This window comes from Cryptomeria japonica, chromosome 10 (genome assembly GCF_030272615.1).
Source record: "Cryptomeria japonica chromosome 10, Sugi_1.0, whole genome shotgun sequence".
NCBI lineage: Eukaryota > Viridiplantae > Streptophyta > Pinopsida > Cupressales > Cupressaceae > Cryptomeria > Cryptomeria japonica.
The window spans coordinates 336,257,229-336,277,890 of record NC_081414.1 but is presented as its reverse complement, the minus strand read 5'-3'; the positions used below and the strand labels follow the sequence as shown (position 1 = coordinate 336,277,890).

Sequence of the window (20,662 nt, the reverse complement as noted above, 5' to 3'; positions counted from 1 at the left end):
AATTTTTGATCTGGTTAGAAAGAATCCTGAAACACCCTTCCAATGCATTTGGTCTGACCTCTTGAAGTAAATTTTAGTGGAAGTTATAGGCATTTATCTTCTATAGGTTTGAAACCCTCTATTTTCAAGGGTTACAATGCAAATAAGACCCTAACTCGTAATCTACTCATTAGGATCCGATGGCCATGGGTACAATGCAAGTTAGGGACATGTATTTTGAGATTCTAGAGGGGAGAAGTTAGAAGAGTTGGTTGGTGCATTACCACCAAGCCCTAGTCTAAACCGGTTGAGGGTTTAGATTAGATTAGATGAGTTTCATTGAGCATACAATGAACAATGATGAGATGATGAGTTTTTGATTAAGGTAAAAACAAGTTTTGAAGGGACCCTGAAACCCTTTACAAAAGGAACTTAAAAGATAAATCATTAAGAAACCAAAAGGAACAAACCAATGAAAAGCCAGCAAAAACCCATAGAAAGTCGGCTAAAGCCCCAAAAATCCAACAAAAACTAGCCAGACCCGAGAGAAGAAACTAATTGATATTTTTCAGGGCATTAGCCAGGGTATTGCTAATCCCATATAGGTCTTTGATATGAGGATGATATGATGAGTTGAATTGATGGAATTGGAGTATTTGAACATAGGAGAAACTTCCTGAAGAGTTGGAACCTTCCTATGATCCCATTCTCATATACCTCTTTTGTGAAACTGGTCTAACCTGATCAATTAGGCTTATGACCCAAGTAGGTGTTGAAGAGTATAGGAATAGGGTGGAAATCCAATCTTTTTGAATCTGATAGTAATCCCAAAAGGGTGTTTGAAAACTAAATTTGTTTGAGGTGTTGTTTGGTGTTATCTGGAGAAAAGTTCCAAAAGATAGTGAAATAGGGCTACTAATCGGTAGACTTGTGCTGGTAAACCTATGAAACCTGTGTTGGTAACCCTATGAAACCTGTGCTGATAGGCCTATACCAGTAGGCTTGTCTAGTCCTCAAAAGCCAATATGTGTCTTGTGCTTCAAAAATAGCATTGTGGAAGATCTTGATAGGTCTTAGGAAGTGGGTAGAAGTGTAGTGCCATCCCTGGTTAGGGGTAAGAGTTTGATTTCACAGTTGAGGTGTGAATCATAGCCATGAGGGATACTCAAGGTAAAGAAGACCAAGGTGTGTAGGTAACTTTATCACCCTACTACGGCCAGCCTCTGCATCAAACGGGTTATTCATAACGAGAGAAAAGCCTTATTTTTGGAATATTCTTGAAATGGCTTCCCTACTACAATATGGATGCATTAAATCAAACAAAATCCATACATAGGGGAATTGAGTTAAATTAGAGGTTCAATGGTTAGATAATGATTTGTCATTTCATGAAATATTTGGAGACCAAACACAAAGGAAGAAGAGAACATGTGTCTTTTTTAGTCAACATGGAAGAGACCAAAAAGATATTAACGCTTTGCATTGTCCCCAAGTAGACAACACAAGGGACAACATATAAAAGAATTGAGATACAAATAGAGGAATTTCACAACAAATTGGACCTCTTTATTATCTTATACCAATCACAAGGGATTCACATAGTGAACTTGGGTTATATCATGTGCATTCATGGCATACTAAAGAATCCTATTATTTTCAAAAAATATCGCTCTAAAATCCTTTTTTGTCACCCCCTCCCAATACACAACCTAAATTAAAATCCCCTTATTTTCACCATATATTGTATTTTTTCATAACCTGAATTAAAAACCCCTTATTTTCACTAGTAGGAAATATATTGTACCCTCACTTTTGGGATATTAAACCCCCCAATATGAATGCACGTGATATAACATTGCCTAACTAGTGAAGCCCCCATGGTACCAATTGAGTAACAAGGGTTATCCAAAGAGAACCTAACATAACACAAAAACATTTCAAGCAGCACCAAGTGTGTACATTGAATAAGAGTTGAGATACCACCAACATGACCTAGTTCACTTGAAAAAAATTATTCTACCATTCAATTCATAGGTTCTTGCTACATTTGATCTTTGAATTATTATAACAAAATTATATCTCTAACTAGAACTTGTCCAAAAAAATTATATCTCTAACATGTACAAGCTTAGCTCATGGTTTGTAAGGTGTGTCTTTCTACTCAATATAGTGTGTTTTTCTCTCTACCTAGCTCTCACTCCCTCTTTACCTAACTCTCACTGCCTTTGTTTCTTACATATTTGTTGCATGTATTTGTTGTACATCCACACTATGCACACATCATTATTACACACACACACATTTGTTTCTTCATGATGGCTCATTATATGTGCTTTGTGACCTACAATTTACAACATACCTAACCCATGTCTATCTAGTTGTGAATAGGATTTTATTGTAAATATGAAGTTGTAAGTTGAATTGAACTTTGTGTTTTTCAATCTACACAAGCTAAGTTCATGGCTGGTAAGATGTTATTTCTTTTCTCATTTGATGCTATATAAATTGAATGGTTGGATATTAGAACCTTTCTCTTTAGTTAACAAAGGCATGTAAGAAATGTGTTATAACAAAAACAATGATCCCGCCTTCCCTCTGCAACTCTCCCACCTTCCCCGCTTTTGAATCTGAGCTCCTAGATGACCGCCCCCTCTGGCAAGGTCCCCCCCTCCCTGCAACTGGACCCTATACCCGATTCCACGGTCAGAGTGCATGTTGTTGTGTCAGCTGCGGGGACCCCATGGTCTGCGGGTCATACGGAAGAAAACGCCAGTCTTCACACCCCTTCCACTTCACCAGTTCTGACCGATGCTGGCCTGAAAGGTGAAGAAAGGAATATACCACATCCCGGACCAGAAACTTATGTCAAACAGGCAGATGTGGATCTTGTGAAGGAGAATCCCAAATCTAACTAGAAGAACACCCTCCTTGGGTTCACAAATTCGACCTTTGAAGCTTCTATGGCCACCTTCTCCCAAATGGAAGAGGGAATAGAGATCAAGCTCTTGGACAACCTGATGGACAAAATCGCCTCTTCCCTTCACCTGGCAAGAGTTGGTTGATTCTTCTCCTTTCGACCATCTATTGACATGGTCAGGCGATGGGCAAAATCTTGATGGAAGCTTAAAGGAAGCCTGGATGTTTCAACAATGTTGGAGGGACTCTTTCTATTCAAGTTCAATACTAAGGAGGATCTGATCTATGTCCTGTCGGGTTCTTGGGCATATGGCAAGCATTTCCTAACCATGGCTAAATGGAAGCCTGGTTTTGACCCCTCAGCAGAACTAAACCGCATGGCTCTAGTCTGGGTTAGGCTCCCTGGACTCCCTCTGGAGTTCTGGGATGAACAAATCTTCCGTTGGATAGGGAACTCATTTGGAAGCTTTGTCTCAGCTGACTCGGTCACACTCAATAAATCCAGGTTGGTGTACGCTCACTTTTGTGTTAATGTTACTATTAACAAGGCTCTCCCAAATTTTATCTCCCTAAAATCAAAATGGGGAAAATTGTCCCAGGCTATTGTGTATGAAAATGCTACCATTTTTTGCCATAAGTGTAATAATCAAGGTCATTCCTATACTGAATGTAAAGCCCCTATGGTTGTGGAACCCTAGCTCAAAAATAAAGCCATCTGGGTCGAGCCCATCAACCTTGGTGACCCATCATCCTCGGCTCCTCTAGAGCTCACTACTGTGAATGAAATATCTGAGGATTACCCTCACATGGACAAGATCCTAGAGATTTTTAAATCCCTAGCAGACCCAGTTAAAAATGCCAATCCAAGCATCCCCCTAGAAGAGGGGGAGATCCCACAGGTGATATCTCTCAACCTATCCCCCAACCCCCTTCCACCTTCTTCCCCCACTCTCCTAGTCCTTCACGCTCCTAGCCCAATAATGGCTATCCCTCTTATGGCTGAGGTTATTTTTTCCACCTCATCACCCTCTCTCTCCCCTACTATGGCGGCTGGAGATGCTCACCCTGGAAACTCCCTGACAACTCAGCTGAAAGTGTCCCCCCCAGATCCCCTCGGATGGATAATGAAGAATGGATAACCCAGAAGTAAAAAGTCAAGGCCAAGAAAGCGGATGTGGTGGGAACTGAAAATAAAGTTGGTAGACCCTCTAAAAGAGTTCTGAGACACAAGGTTATGGCCAGGGACATTGCAAAGGGCAGACAATTGACCCTTGAAGGACTCAACAAAAGTAAGAAATGAAGTTCCTCTCTTGGAACATAAGGGGTCTGAACAGCCCCCAAAAGCAGTTTGCCATAAAACAACTCATCCTAGAGATAAAAATTGACTTTTGCCTTCTTCAGGAAGTCAAGATGCCCTTCCAAACCTTTGCTTCAGTTGCTGGTAAACTTTTGCCTGGGGCAGACTATCTGTATGTTGAGGCTTTGGGTGCTTCTAGGGGTATTGCTACCCTCTGGGATCCTATTAAAATGAAAGGTAAGCTTTTCGCTAGCTCCCAAAATTTCCTAGTGGTTTCTCTTCATTACGGTGAACAATGCTGGTGGATGTTCAATATCTATGCTCCCAACTCTAGGTTGGGGAGAAGGCTTTTGTGGGAGGAAATTTCTAATCTCATTGTGGCTAATCAGAAGGCTCAATTTATGCTTGTGGGAGACTTTAATTCCCCCCTCTACCCTTCTGAGAAGTGTGGAGGCCTTGATGATTTCTCTGACAGCATGGGTGACCTAGCCAACTTCATCAATGCTTCTAGCCTTATGGATATTGACGTTTAGGGTGCTCCCTTCACTTGGTCGAACAATAGAAAAGGTAAACATCTTATTCAAGTCAAACTAGATAGATTTCTGATTTCCACCAATTGGGACATAGGACATAGCTCCTATCTGAAAACCCTCCCAAGGACTACGTCTGATCACAACCCCCTTCTCCGCTAGAAAGATAGACCCTACCAGGGTCCCCCCCCCCTTTTTCTATGAGATCATGTGGGCCTCTCATCCCAATTTTAGGGAGCTGGTTAGACTTTGGTGGGCCACCCCGATCCAAGGGACTGCTATGTTCAGAATTTTGGAGAAATTGAAGCTAATTAGCAGGGAATTCAAAGGTTGGAATAGGACCACCTTTGGAGACATCTTCAAAAGAAAGAAGGACTTGGGGTCCAAACTGGAACAACTTCAAAATATCATGGCTACTGGTAACCCCCTAGATCCCATTTTGAAGGAGGAAGAAGACTGCAGCAAGAGATGGAAAGATACCCTCTCTAAGGAAGAAGTGTACTGGAAGCAAAGATCCAAAATCTAGTGGTTGAAGGAAGGAGATAGAAATTATGCATTCTTCCATAGATCGGCTTGTATTCACAAAAGAAGGAACTATATCAAAAGTATCAAGGATGAAATTGACCAGGAGATCACTAAAGATTCCCTAATTAGGCAAAGTGTGGTGGACTTTTTCACTAGACTGTATGCGGATAATGGTGGAAGTGATACTCCGCTCCAGGACGACCTTGTTAGTAAGCTTCCGACTGTCATCAATGAGGACGACAACCAGCAACTTATTGCCCCCATCTCTGCTAATGAAGTCCACTAGGCTGTCTTTGCTATGGGGGCCTACAAGACTCCGGGCTCAGATGGCTTCCCCTCGGCTTTCTTCCAGGATTATTGGGACATTGTTAGCTACGATGTCACCAAAGTTGTTCAAGATTTCTTTAAGACGGGGAGATTGCTGAAAAAGATCAACAACACTTTCATTGTCCTCATCCCTAAGACCACTAACCTCAGTTGCTTGAATGAGTATTGCCCCATAAGCCTCTGTAATGCCATTTATAAGATACTCTCCAAGGTCCTTGTGAATAGGATTAAACCCTTCCTGGAAAATCAGCCCATCCCAGAAAGGCTTTGTCCTGGGTCGCCAAATTTTGGATGCTACCATTGCCACTCATGAGATAATCCACTCCATGGATAGGAGCAAAATATCAAGTATGGCCTTTAAACTTGATATATCTAAAGCTTATGACAAGGTTAATTGGGATTTTCTTTTCAAAGTGCTTCTAAAACTGGGCTTTAACCAAAAAATGGTGAGTATGATTCGAGAATGTGTTACCACGGTTCAGTTCTCGGTTTTGATTAATGGGACTCCTAGGGGTTGTTTCAAAGCAGAAAAAGGCATCCGACAGGGTGACCCTTTGTCCCCTTATCTGTTTATCATGATAGCTAAAGTCTTAAGCAGAAATGTGACCCATCTGATCACCAATGGCAGGCTCCAAGGGTTCAAAGTGGCCTCCACGCTCCTCCCTCTAATATTCAACAGTTCGTGGATGACACCTTCCTATTTGGTAGGTCTTCTGTTATGGAGGCTAAAGGGTGGAAGATCTTGCTTGCCGACTACGCCGAGGCTTCGAGACAATGCATCAACTATGAGAAAAGTAATCTCTTTTTCTTCAACACTCCAAATGACCTCCAACTCAGAATCCTCTCTATCCTTAGATGCAAGATGGCAACTCTTCCAAGGACCTACCTGGGCCTCCCCCTCATGGTCAAGGAAGTCACTCCCACCTTCTGGAACTCTATTTTGGAACAGATACAAAAAAAACTAGCAGGATGGAAAGGGAAATTCCTCAGTAGTGCGGGGAAGCTCCAACTTCTTGCAGCTTCCCTTCAAGGAATTCCGGTGTACTTCCTTTCCATGTTTAAAATATCAGGGACCATGGGGGAAAAACTTGAGAAAATCCAAAGAACCTTCTTATGGACTGGCCTGGAAGAGAAAAAATGTCTTTCTCTGGTCAATTGGAATACCGTGTGCTTACCCAAATCAATGGAAGGTTTGGGTATAAGAAAGATTAATGCCCTCAATAAGACGCTAATTTCCAAGATCGGGTGGACTCTGGCTAAAGGTGAGGCGGACTGGTGTAACATCATCAAAGCAAAGTACCTGGACCGTGAGCACTTCTATTATAATTTGAGTATAGCCAACCTTCCCCAAGGATCCAAGTTATGGAACAACATCCTGAAGAGAAGAGTGATGGTTAGAGAAGGCCGGAAATGGTAGCTGGGAGACGATAGAAAGGTGAGATTCTGGGAAGACTTTTGGACGGAGGATAGGCCCTTGGTCAACACTCACTTCCATCAAATTATGAACAACCTTAAAGGTTTCCTAGGGTATTATATCACGGATTATTTGGTACCAGGAAGATTTTGCTAGAAGGACATTGTTCACTTCTTCAGCAATAGACCTAACCTGGTCCCCCTTGCTCAAGACCTGCAACACATATTGTCGGAAACTAGAATCCCCCTGGCCCCGAATGAAGACAACTTCATCTGGAAAGAAACCCAATCGAGCTCATTCTCGGTCAATTCTGCTTACAATCAGCTCCTTAAACCCCCTCTGGATGTTGAATGCTGGAAGAAAGTTTGGAACCCTCAGCTAATCCCTAAAATCAATTTCTTCTGGTGGTCTCTCATGCATGGTAAAACCCTCAAGCTGGATAACTTGAAGAAGAGGGGATTCCATCTCCCCAACAGATGCAGTCTGTGTAAAGTTGATGAGGAAACTATTGACCATCTTTTTTTCCTCTGCCCCTTTGCTATTCATCTTTGGTCTATCACTCTTCAGAAATGCGGTCTCTGTTGGGTCTTCCAGAAGGACATTAAAAATTTTGCTTTTGATTGGACCCCCCCCCCCCCTCCCATCACCCCCTCATCATTCAGCTATGGAAACAAATTCCGCCGCACATCTGCTAGGCCTTATGGAAAGAAAGAAACAATAGAATTTTCAGAGACACTGAGACCCCCCCGAACATGGTGCACACATTTGCTTCAAGATGATCTCTGAAAACTTGGAAGTCACAAAATGGCAAATCCCCTCTTATCCTCCTAATGAAGTTGAGAAAAAAATTGCTAAATGTTGGAAGCTCCCCCCTGGTTTTGATAGCTTCAACAACAACACCAAGAACAAAAGAAGGATGACCAGATGGTCAACCCCTAGGTTACACTGTTTTAAACAGAATTTTGATGGTTCAGCCCAAAGCAATTGTCAGGTGGGAGGTGGAATCATCCGAGACCATTTGGGGAACACGGTTGCAGCCTATGCGGGCAACCTAAGGAATAATGCGGTCACTCAAGCTAAATGAATGTCCCTCCTTTGGGGTCTACAAATGGCTAACTCCATACAAATTAAACAGCTGGAAATTGAAGGAGACTCTCAAATCATTGTGGACTCAATTAAAGGGAACTCTTCGGCAGGTTGGCGAGTGGGATCCATTCTGAGGGATATCAGGTGCCTCTTGGTCAAGTTGGAGGACTTCACCATCCGCCACATCTTTAGAGAAGGAAACGAAGCGGTCGATTCCATGGCGATGGCGGGAAGGCTGCAAAATGGCTTACGATGTTGGAGGGACCCCAATCTGTTGTCGGTCACAACAAAGGTAATCTTGGAAAAGGAAAAGGCCTTTGCCCAGGAAGGGACCGTCCTATCCGCTCAATGATGAAGGAAACCTTCATTCAAATTTCAAATTGGCACGGGAATCCCGTCAATTACTATCCTAGACAGCCATGTATCAGAGGCAGGCTGAGTCACCACTACCACAAGGGATGGATTTATGATGAAAGTACAGACATCGAGAATGATCACCCCCTAATTATTACTCGAACGGAGCCAACTGGCGACGATAAAGGCGGCGATGGGGACCTGTCAACTCACATTGGCTCGAATGAAGGCTCTCACATTCCAAGTAGATCTTTTGCTTTTGATATCTACTTGAACTTAAGGGATAATAATCACTCCGATTATTACGACCTTTTATTCCAAGTTTAGCATAATTATTTTATCAATTCCACCTTAAGCTTGCTTCGGCTCTGCATTTTTTTCTGAAAGTCACTCTCAATCTGTTAAGCTGGAGGATTCAAGAATGGGGGGGATAGGCTCAGACTGGAACCCAATAAAGTGAATGAGTTCAAAGCTAAACCAATGGCTTGGTTTGTCTGCTCGGAAGGCGGCATTGACAAATTTAAGGAGAGCGTGAAGGGAAATGATGAAAGACTTTCCAGACAATTTGTGACTTCCTGGGAAGACCGAAGGGTGACCATGGGGGGAATCTCTTTCAAAATCAATGAAGAGGTTATAGCTCAGGCGATGGGCCTTTCTATGGAGGGCAGAAAGTGGAAAAAACAGAGCCATATTGCAGATTCTACCAGCCTTAACCAGTTCTTCTACCAGGGTGAAAACCTTGTCAAGAGGGCGGGAGGCTTCAACAAGGAGGAGCTCCCTCACCCGTGGGACGAGGTCTGCTATATCGTGATGAAGTATTTTACGCTAGAGGGAAGGTATGGCATTTTCTACTACTACCATCTCCCGTTCCTTAACCACTTGAGAAATAAAGACCTCATTTCCATTCTATTCTTTTTACCGCATTCTATGGATGCGAATATTAAAGACATAGCTGAAGCTAAGAAAAAAGGGTCTTATTCTCTGCGTGTATAACTTTCACCTCGCCCTCTGCCTGCCCCGTTCCATCTCTGTGCAAAATGTCGATCCCTCGACCCGCCCTCCTGCCATTATTGATTTAAGCCCTCGGCTCCCGGAAATCAGTTCCTCCAATAAGAAAACCAAGAATCACTCCCTAAAGGAGGTCAGAACCCCCAAAAGAGTCAAAATCCAAGAGATTGACTCTGATTTGGAAATTACTGAAGAAGCCAATACCCCCCGTCGTTCTAGCAGACTGGCCTCTAAACCCTCGAATAAATCCCTGAGAGACCCCTCCTCCTCACACGACACTGGCAATTCCAGCCCGACGAATAAAATGCCCTGGCCCAACATAATTCGACCCCTCATTCTATGAGCTCCACTCAGGTTTTTGAAATCCCCTTATCCTCCAAGAGTCTGAAGCCATCCAAATTCCCCTCCCCGACCTTCAAGATGGAAAAATTGATGGTCGTAGAGAAGGCCAACAGCGTGAAGGAGGAGGAATCCAACTTGGTAGAGCTTGAGAAGAAGATGGAGGCTCTCTCTGACAATGTGCAGGTGATCACCAGCACACTGGAGGCGGCGAAGTCCAAGATGCACGATGTTTCCAAGTTTGCTCTTAATGTTATGTGATGCTCGGCTACCACGATGTGCCTAATGCAGGAAAGCACGACCAAAGGGAAAGGCAAGGAGGACGATGACTACAAAGGCCTATTCAAGTTCCTCACTAAGGAATGGGCTAGAAAGTTGCTCCCTAAGAAGAGCCAAGGGAAAAATAAATAACTTTTGTGTTTATTGCCCTGCGTGGCATGACTAATACTCTGACTAGTATTATTTTATCGTTGATAAACTCTCGTAGTATGGTTTTTGTTTTTGATAGAGGTAAAAGGCTGCTACTTTGTTGATTATATGTTGTCATTATCCTTCTAATTGTTCCTATGGGTTAGCCCCCTCGTTTTTTGTTGCTTTTAATATAAAAAACAAAGGCATGTGCATCCCCAAAAAAGTGTATTCCTCATAATATGTTGTTGTACAATTGTGATAAAATTTCATTACTAATATGAAGTAGTAAGTTGATTTACATGTTGTGTTTTGGAACCTTCACAAGCTTTGTTTGAACATGGATTGTAAGATGTATTTTTTTGCTCATTTTAAGTTATCTCAAATGAATGGTTGGATATTACAACCTTCCTCTTTGAAAGGTATGAGTACCCTAAAAAAATATTTTTTCTCATTTTATGTTTTTGATTAAGGGAAAACAAGTTTTTTCTCATTTTATGTGTAGTAAGGTTGTGATGGGATTCCATCATAAATATAATGTTACATGTTGAAATGCACATTGTGTTTTTCAATGTGCACAAACTACACACTACATTTTGCAATGTGCACAAACTTAGTTCATGATTAGTAAGATGTGTTTTATGTCAATTTGATGTTATCTAAAAAGAATGGTTGAATTATAAAACCTTCCTCTTCAAGTAATAGAGGTATGTGCACCCCAACAAAAGTGTATTCTTAATTTTATGTTCCTATAGGGTTGTGATAGGATTTCATTCTAAATATGAATGTGTATTGAAATACACATTGTATTTTTCAATCTACACAAACTTAGTTCATGGTTGGTAAGATGTATGTTTATGCTTAATTAATGTGATCATTTTTCTTATTTATATATAAATCTACAAATGGTATTATGTTGGAAAACACAATTTGTTTTTTAATATTCTCTAAATTTACAATTTAACTCAAGATGGATGACACGAAGTATATCTCACCGTTGCATATAAATTGCCTTTTGAATGCAAAGAAACAAATTTATCACGAAAAACTAGTGTTATTATCCAATTTATTATAATCATTACTTAAAATGACACACTATTGTATCTATGAGTAATAATTAATGTTGGTAAATTAAAATGTATTCAAAATTGATTGTCTTACAAACTCATCAAAAATCTATTAGATTATTACATCTTATATATTCTTAAAATAAATGAATCACTTTTTAAAAGTGTTATCTTTATTTTAATGATTACTTATTGTGACACTCTTTAGTATCTATGAGAATAATAATTAATGTGTTGTACCTTAAAATGTTTTCAAAGTTGGTTTTTTTCTTATAAACTCATCAAAATTATATTAGTTTATTATATAGTTATTAAATTTTCAAAAACTTGAATAATTTTTAAGTGTTATCAAATGGTTGATAGATATGAATTTTATGATAATACTAGCGAATTGGAGTCACAAGGACAATAATTGCATGGGCCATGAGGCCATGAAAGGTTTTCATAACATTTTACAAAATCAAGAACCAATAGATTTGTTTTTCTATTGACTTTCAATTCAACAAAATAAAGCAACTTAGTAGGCATCAATGTGTACTTCAACCTACAACTTCACATTTATAATGCCAATTTCTTTCCTAATATGTTAATTGGTAAAAGTATTGGGGTTGGTTGAATATATTTACCAAAATAGCCTAAACCCCTCTTTGTAAAACGTGCATAAAAATAAGCTACTGATGTGAGAAAAGCTAGAGCTATTGTAGTAGCTAATTCCCCATGAGGTAATTTAATAATTCCCCAAGGAAAAAGATAGATTATAAGATCCTAAAATACCTAATTCATTGGGTGTTTTGTAAAATAATTAATTACTTTACTTTGTATGATACAAAACAAATGGAACCAATTGCCACATTGCATATTGATACATATAAATGATAAAATATATCCGCTTCTCAATTCTATTTTTTGAAACTGTTCTATTAATAGATAGATGTTCACCTTTGAGAAAGTTACATAGTGTCTACTTTTTCTGATGAAGGGGTATTTTCATGGGTTTGCCTTGGTATTTTCATGGATTTGCTCATGATACTAAGAGATATTTGATCCATAGCCCTTTTCTTAAGACATCATATTGATTTCCCAAGTGGAATAAGTTAGACACGTAATAGATAAATTGGGCGTATATCTTATTGTTGTACAATTTGAATTTTAGCAAAATTCTTAAGATCTTGTAACAACTAGATTACAAATATCCAAAAATAAACATTGACGAAAACCAAATCATTGGTGTACTGCATGAACTTCCCATGTGCAAATCATACCCTTAGGTATGACCATTTAGTCTCCTGCACCAAATTCAACATATTTAGATCTTCCTTTCACATAAGCCCTCACCTTCCCCTTCACAAAATAGCATGTTTCTTATACATCAAAACTTCAATGAAAATTTTAGAGAGCTTCAAAAGAAAGAAAAACTCAGTTTTAAAATTACTTAATAGTACTTGAGCACCGATTTACATTTTTATAAAAAAAAATTAGAGAGCTTCAAAGAAAGAAAAACTCAGTTTTAAAATTACTTAATAATACTTGGGCACCGATTTACATTTTTATTAAAAAAAATTAGAAGCTAGTACTAGTAATAGTGAAATATTTATTCCAGTCTAGAAATGCCACATTCTGCATATCCTATAATCATGGCATTCCCATGAGACCACATTTTTTAAGCATTTTGTCAAACAGCCATCCCCTGTCTATGCTTCCACATTTTGCATGCATGTATAACAGGGTAATTGCAACTACAGCATTTGAAAAAATTCTTCTGTCCTTAATCATTTAAAGGATTAGATTACATTTTTTAAAGCATTTTGTCAAACAGCCACTCCCTTGTCTATGCTTTCACACTTTGCATGCACGTATAACAGGGTAATTGCAACTACAATATTTGACCAAATTCTTCTGTCCTTAATCATTTAAAGGATTACATTTTCACAGGGAAGGAAGCTGCTCACAAAAGTTGCGGAATTTGGTTTTACATCTGCCAATTGCATTTGCTTGAAAGTTCATGAAGGCTTTTCCAAAAATCCATTTTGTGTATATCCTGGAATCACTATGAGACCACATTTCATTGAGGCATTCGATCAAACTGGTTCACGTCCCTTGTCTGTGCTTCCACATTTTGCAATCCTGTCTATCAGGGCATTTTCACATGGCTTCTGTCCGCTGCAATAACAAAACATTCCATGAGAGGCTCTCTTTCTTTTATGTGATCAAACTCGTTACTACCATCCACCAAACTTTTGCAGTGTAGGATCGGTTTTGAGTTTGGTTTGGATTATGGGCAGGAACTGGTCAGCTGACTGCTGCCTGCCATGGTAAACGGACTGCTGAGAAAAATGGAACAAGGCACTACTGAAGAGAACAGATGGAATGGACCCCACACAAGCCAGCTAAGCTCTGAACACTTCAGTGTGCTAGTTAAGCTTAACCACAGCTTAAAAAATATGAATGCAAATGTACACTACTCAACCACTACGAATAAAACATCTGTTGCAAACCGATCCTAAAAGGTGCTTCGCATAGTCACCGCATGTGAGTGTAGCTGGAGTTTGTATGATAAAATTGGAATGTCCCTATTTTGAAAAATAATTTAATAATAAATAATAATAAAATTAAAACATAAAAAAATAAATATAAAATAATAAATATAAAAATTAAAATTAAAATATAAAAGAATATAATTAAATATAATTAAAATTTGATTATAGTTAATGAAAGGTCAAAAGGCATGAAATGATAAGAGGGAGAAGAGAAACTCATTTGAGGGGGGGAGAATTTGAAAAATGAGAAGTGGGGCTCTAATTTAAATAGAAAGTGCAAATCTGATTATAAAAGTGCAACTCTGATTATAAAAGGTGCTAATGGTGAAAGGGTGTGTCTCTTGCCAAAAGGCATGCATGATGAAGAGGTGTGACCTCTCCCTCACATTGAGAGATTTAGAAGAAAGGAATCAAAGCATCCAATAACATCACCATGGATTGATAGGATCAGAACTGTTATTAAGTTACAGGCAGTAACATCTTTGTTCTTGGTGGTATGCACGGAGATGAGCTGAGAATGTATGCTTAATATATCAAACTTGATAATGTTTTCATGCAGAATTAATAGTAATATGGACTGCAATATATATGTTTAATATATGAAACCTGATAATGTTTTCATGCAGAATTAATAGTAATATGGACTGCAATATGTATGACAGTCATACTTAATTTCATATATATATATATTCATAATACATAAGAAATTACTATACTTATAGTCTAAACCATGTTAAGAAGTTGTGAATGAGATATTCCAAAGAGGGGCAGTCTAAATCCAAGCAATAGGTTAAGTCCTAAGATAGGCTGGGGATCAGCGACCCATAAGCCTTGAAGTTATAGACCCAAGATAGGTAAGGGTTTGGATCTGTAAACTTTGAGGGAACCTATTGTATTTGGTCTCTAAACGCTTTAATAACATACATAAACCCTTCTCCCTTAAATTGAAGTAGTAGCAGGGTCTGATATCTATATTAAAAACAATGAATCATGAAATTAATCATCTAACAGAAGAAAAAAAATACTTGTTAATAATTAATTCATGAATATCAATCAATTTTAGTATATTGAAATAGATAAGTAGGGGACATCACAAAAATGTAGGTAAGTGCCTACCTGTGATAGAAGATGGAACTTCAGCCAATTCAGCAAAATTTTAAATTATCAGCAATGAGAAGTGTATCCAGTCATAAAGGGCCATCAGTTCACATGATCACTGTAGGTGAGTGTAACTAGAATTAATAAAGAAAGTTATAAATAAGTGCCTGAAGTGAGAGAATGCTGTCTTGCCAAAGAGAATACCATAGAAACACAAACAAGATTACACATGAAAGAGCTTGACTATAAGCAGTTACAAAGCCACAAAACCTCAAGCGTGCCGTACAAAAACACAAAGCACATGATCACATATGCATGGAGCTCAATTTTTCTCTAGTTGAAAAAGAAACTATCGAGAACTTGAATCCAATAAAACACCTTTGCAGTGTAGTCCTGTCTAAATAGCAAGAGTTGAAAATTAAAGCAAGTACTCTCTAAGCAGAAATAATACTTCTCAGGCTATCAAACATGGCCGAAAACAGTAATGACAAATCTGATACAAATATATGTTCCCAATGTGGCTGATGAGGCTTCCCAAGAAAGTTCTAAATCAAAAAAGAATGGCAACAAATTCCAAGTAAGTTCAATTTACTCGTTTCCAAATTTTACCAATTCATTTTGTGAAAAAGATTTGCCCACATGTTCCACATTTTATAATCTAATTCATTGCGGGGACACTTCTGAGCATCATCAGACAGTATCTGTGGACAAGGTAATGCAAAATATCTATTACAGTTTGGACTGAATGAGTTAAATCAGGGCAGCAATTTTATGCACAGATAGCTAAAAGATCCATATAGTATTAAAAAAACCTAGATTTTAATGGTGATTATGGCATGGCCCTCTGGAATGACACGTAGATCATTTGAGGCTAAAATAAACAGACTTCAGTTAATAAAAAAGCCAATGGAAACACTCCAGCTACTGAAACATGCTTACTGAAACCTGCAATCTCGATGCTATTGGTAAAGTTTGCACCTGAAATGGAAAAATCGACGTTAAAAAACAGATTGTTTGTCATCAGATTTAATTCTCTCATCCACAGCTTTAGGGTTGCGTAAGGAGGTGTCCTAAAGAGGTGTCCTAAAACAGTATTACATTTCCTCATTTGATGAACCATCGATAAGCACCCTACAAAAAATTAGTATTATCCTTGAATTCCTACATAAAGTTTAAAATTCCAACCTGAAGAGTAAGATTCATCACAGGAAAACATTCATCATCAGATTCAAGTATCTCGCATTCACAGTTTTGACGCTGTGTAAGAAGGTGTCCTGAGATAATGTTCTGTTCCTACATTTGATGAACCAAATACGCACACTCAACACTGGCATATCTGTGAATTCCAACATAGGTATATCATAACCTAAAAAGTTATACTCATCTTATGAAAGCATTCATCATCAGATTCAAGTATCTCTCATCCACATTATTGAGGCTGTGTAAGAAGGTGTCAAATGAGGAAATGTAATTCTGTTTCTTCATTTTATGAACCAAATAAGCACACCCTACAAAGACTAGCATATCTGTGAATTCCAACATAGAATCATATCATAACCTGAAAAGACAAATTCATCGTAGAAAAGCATTCATCATCAGATTCAACTCTCTCACATTCACAGCTCTGAGGCTATGTAAGAAGGTGTCCTAAGATAATGTTTCACTTTCTCATTTGATGAACCATACATATAGCTTATGCACCCTAATCACTAGGATCCGTGAATACTGAATTCAGACGTAAAAGTTAAATCATGACCAAAAAAGAAAAAGTCAACACAGAAAAAAAAAAACATTCATCATAACCGTTGGCCAGAACAAGATAAGTAATTCTTTCATACAATCCCAAAGAAATATCGGACTCAGTTAGAGACACCACAGGTGGCTTGTGCTTTCCTCTCTGCATTCATTGCTACTATGCAATCTGGCCTCAAGGCGGGCACACCTCCTATAATGGATCTATCATCTGTTTTGGAAATGGCTTAAATCACACACAATAATCTTATATTTCTAGGTTTAAAAGTGTCAAACATTCAGAAATGACTGACATTTTCTATGCTTAATATGTTGCTTAATATTCTAGACTTAAAAATGTTACACTCAGAATTGACTAACATTCTTTGTGTCTGCTGTTTAAAGCTGGCCTCTGCTTTCCTGTACCATCAATATAAATCCGTCTGCAACAATTTCACTCTAAAATGTTGATTCATAATAGATCCAGCTTTTCATCAGCAGAGCACTCAGAAAAGTAAATACACCTGCTGCAAGACTTCAACATCTCATTGCTACCCACATTCCATAAGATATCTTAACCTACTAGGAATTTGATTCTTGAATTGTGACATTTTGGCTGTATAGTAGGGTAGTTAGACCTGAATAATCGGAGCTACAAATTTCTCCATGAGATTACTGCCAATGGCTTGTCTTACAGTTTAGAACTTTTCAATTACTTAAGAATCGAAAAAATTAAAAAGATCTCCAGACAATGCACCAGCCTAAATAAAATGGTAAAGATCAAACAACACAGATAAAAGGATTCTTCCCTTTCCAGACAGGCAAACGAAAAAATCTAGGCAAACTTAAAATTCTAAAAAAGTGTATCCAAAAAGTACAAATTACCAAAGATTACCCTTGGCAGTCTGATAAACTATAAAATTAATCTTGCAAGATAGAAAATTGTCTAAGAATCACCAATAGTACTCTAACAGAGTGCTGAAAAATTAATCTTGCAAGATGAAAAAATTGTCTAAGAACCACGAATAGCACACTTACAGATAACATGTAATGATGGAAAACCGCTTAATTTAAGGGGGTATCAGACCCTTAATAATCAAGGATTGTATCCAATCAAAAAGGGCCAACAGTTCATGGGATCAAGGTAGGTGAGTGTGACAGGAATTCATATAGCAAGTTATAATTAAGTGCCTGAAGTGAAAATGAATACACTTCAGCCAAGAAGCTGTCTTGCAGAAACAATTTATGAATAAAAATTTTGCTTAAAAACCGTGATAAACGCTTTATTAGTCCATTTGCCTGAATAAACATTTTAACAAACACTTATAACCAATAACCTTGAAATCTCACAGCGAGAAAACATCAGAACGCGAGAAGACGGCGAGAATAAAGCAAAAACTGTAGCATACAACTATAGAAAAAAGAAACAGCAGAAACAGATGTAAGAAGATTCTAAGAAAGAGACAGCCTTAACACCATCAATTTTACCATCGCCCTAACCTAAAATATGGGATAAATTAGTTTCACACATCAAAAACAGACAACAAACAAAGGAAACATATAAGATCGCAAACAAAACCCAAAACCCAAAACCCTAATGACATAAACGATGTATCAGGAGCATCAAATTCTGACCCATCTGCAGTATGCATTAGCCACCGCTGAGTTTATTCAATTGTCATCATTTACACCCACATTATAGCTAAAAACATCTAACCATCCACATAGTCTAAAACTTCAGAGATAAAACCCTAAATATAAGGATCCCACTCAATATCTAGGCTACGCTATTAAATGGCATTTAATTCAGGAAGAAAAAAATTAGAAAACAAAGCATCGCTAAAACCTACCAATTTTGAAGGCTTTCACTCGTAATGCAAAATTATAGTGCATCAGAATCAATTGGGTCTTCACTGGAAAATATTGCCCATCAGTTCAAAGTGAAGAAACATGTAGAATCATCCTTTGCACTATAAATGTTTCAACAAAACATGGTGTGTTTTTCAATGTACAAAAAAAGACATACAGAGTAAATTCCCCAAGATCGTGGTTTCAAGAGGCACAATGTTCACCATATATTGATGATATGGTGGCTTCTTAGAATATCTGGGCTCGCCAGGGTTTTAGGCGGTTTGTGTTGGATCTTAGAATTTCATGCGGTTAGCGTTGTGCTGCTAGAAGGGTGCAACGAACATAAATTTATAGTTTATTTGTAATTTATTTTCTTTTAATTTTTAATCAATTACCTATAACCCTTGTCAAATTCAAGAAAAAATGCAATAACCTGTCAAACCTTTAAAATTCAATTAATTAAAGAAGAATAAACTTAAATTATAATTATATGTATGTGTATATATGTATGGGAATTTTTTATATTTTCATAATAGACTCTTCTTCATAGTTTAAGAATTGGCATTTTCTTGTGTTTCATTTACAACTCTTGTGATTGAGTTCTAAGTTCCATAAGAAATTTCATCCTTATTGTATGAACATCTTCTTAATATAAATTCCTCGTGTAAATCATCAAAATTTTGAGGCATGCATCTTCATAAAAGAATATGCTACTGGCTAATAATACTTAATCTCATATAGAAATAAAATTCTATACTAAATAACTTATTTTTGTTTGTAATATTTATCATTGATGTTGAATTTATAAACTAATATTAAGACATTAATAATTCCAACCCTAATAATTTTGAATTTAACATAGAATAGAATTCTAGATCAAAATACATTGAGATCTATAATATGAAAAATATATAAGATTAAGGTTATATGTCTACTTCAACAAAAATCACACCATGCATATCTTTATCATTGGATAACAAATAATTGCATTTGATTGAGTCAAAAACAAAGAGGAGAAAGTGTAGAATATGAAATGTGTAGCACTAAATTCCCCACCCACTTTCAATTGCATGCAAATTACCACAAGAATTTGTGTCAAACTAAAATCAAATAGTGAGTTATAGGAAAGTAAGTTTACTCAAACACTCATTAAAATTGGATAGAGATAATAAGCATATGGATGTTACTTTTGGAACATGCAGCTAGTAAAATTGAAAAAGAAGTAATGAGTAGCTCCATGTAAAGCGGAAAAATCGAACCCTAGTCGTTCTCCCCTCCCCAACTCCGAGGAGGGAGAAGGGAGAGTCACTAGGGTTGATGGTTTTCACTTAGGAGGGACTTTACATTCAAAAGAGGGGTTGAAACCCACAAGATCCAATCCCACACAATGCAAGATTGGATTCTATATGAGTTTCAAGGGTTGTGATAGCAAGGATACCCTCTTTTGTAAAGAATGTAGATGGAAAGATTGAACTAGGAATACATAGAAAGTGAGAAAGATTCGCTTATAAACTGAGTTAGGGATATAGGATGAAGTTGCGGACCTGGAATTAGCAGTAAAATGTCGAGACGGCGCTGTCCTGCAAATTTGAGCAAAAGTTGACAGGACGATGGCGCCTGGCATGCACACGGTCCTCCGAAAAATCCGCGAAACGAAGGGGGATCTGTTTGTCTCTGCACAAGGATTCCAGATCTTCAATTTCAGCCGTGTACCTGCAACCTACACACAGAAAAGCGAAGACGATTGGGGGGTTAGGGATTAGGGGTTTGCCCTTAGGTCAAACCCCGGTTTTGGAATTAACCAAGAAATGAGAAATGCTGTAAATGTAATGTAAAACAAGTACTAATACCTTGTTGTAAGGATGTTTGTATCCTTATATGCGAAGGTATAGATGTTGTTGTTTGTTGTATGTTGTATGTTGTAGCATGTAATGTGTTGTAAGTGATCTCCTCTTCAATGGTTGAATCCTTGTCTTGAATGCAACACTTAGCCTTGAATGGACACTTAGAATGATCAATTGCTTGAAGGAATGCTTGAATGCTTGAATGCTTGAATGTTTGAATATCGTTTTCACCTTTTTTCATCCTCTTCTTCAAATGAGAGAGGAAAAGTAGTTTATATACTTGCCAATAAGGGTTAAAAGACTAATTTTCCCGACCTTAGGCCGACCAGGAAATGTTATTTTCCAATTTGC

General features: G+C 38.0%; 1 long non-coding RNA gene across 1 annotated transcript; it reads right to left on the bottom strand.

Moving 5' to 3' along the window:
* Nucleotides 1-13,108: 13,108 nt before the first annotated feature.
* Nucleotides 13,109-18,769, bottom strand: LOC131033092 (uncharacterized). Its single transcript, XR_009103561.2, has 2 exons — nucleotides 18,467-18,769; nucleotides 13,109-16,221 (listed from the first exon to the last, which is right to left on the bottom strand). It is a non-coding gene; the product is annotated as an uncharacterized LOC131033092 (long non-coding RNA).
* Between the last annotated feature and the right edge of the window lie 1,893 nt (nucleotides 18,770-20,662).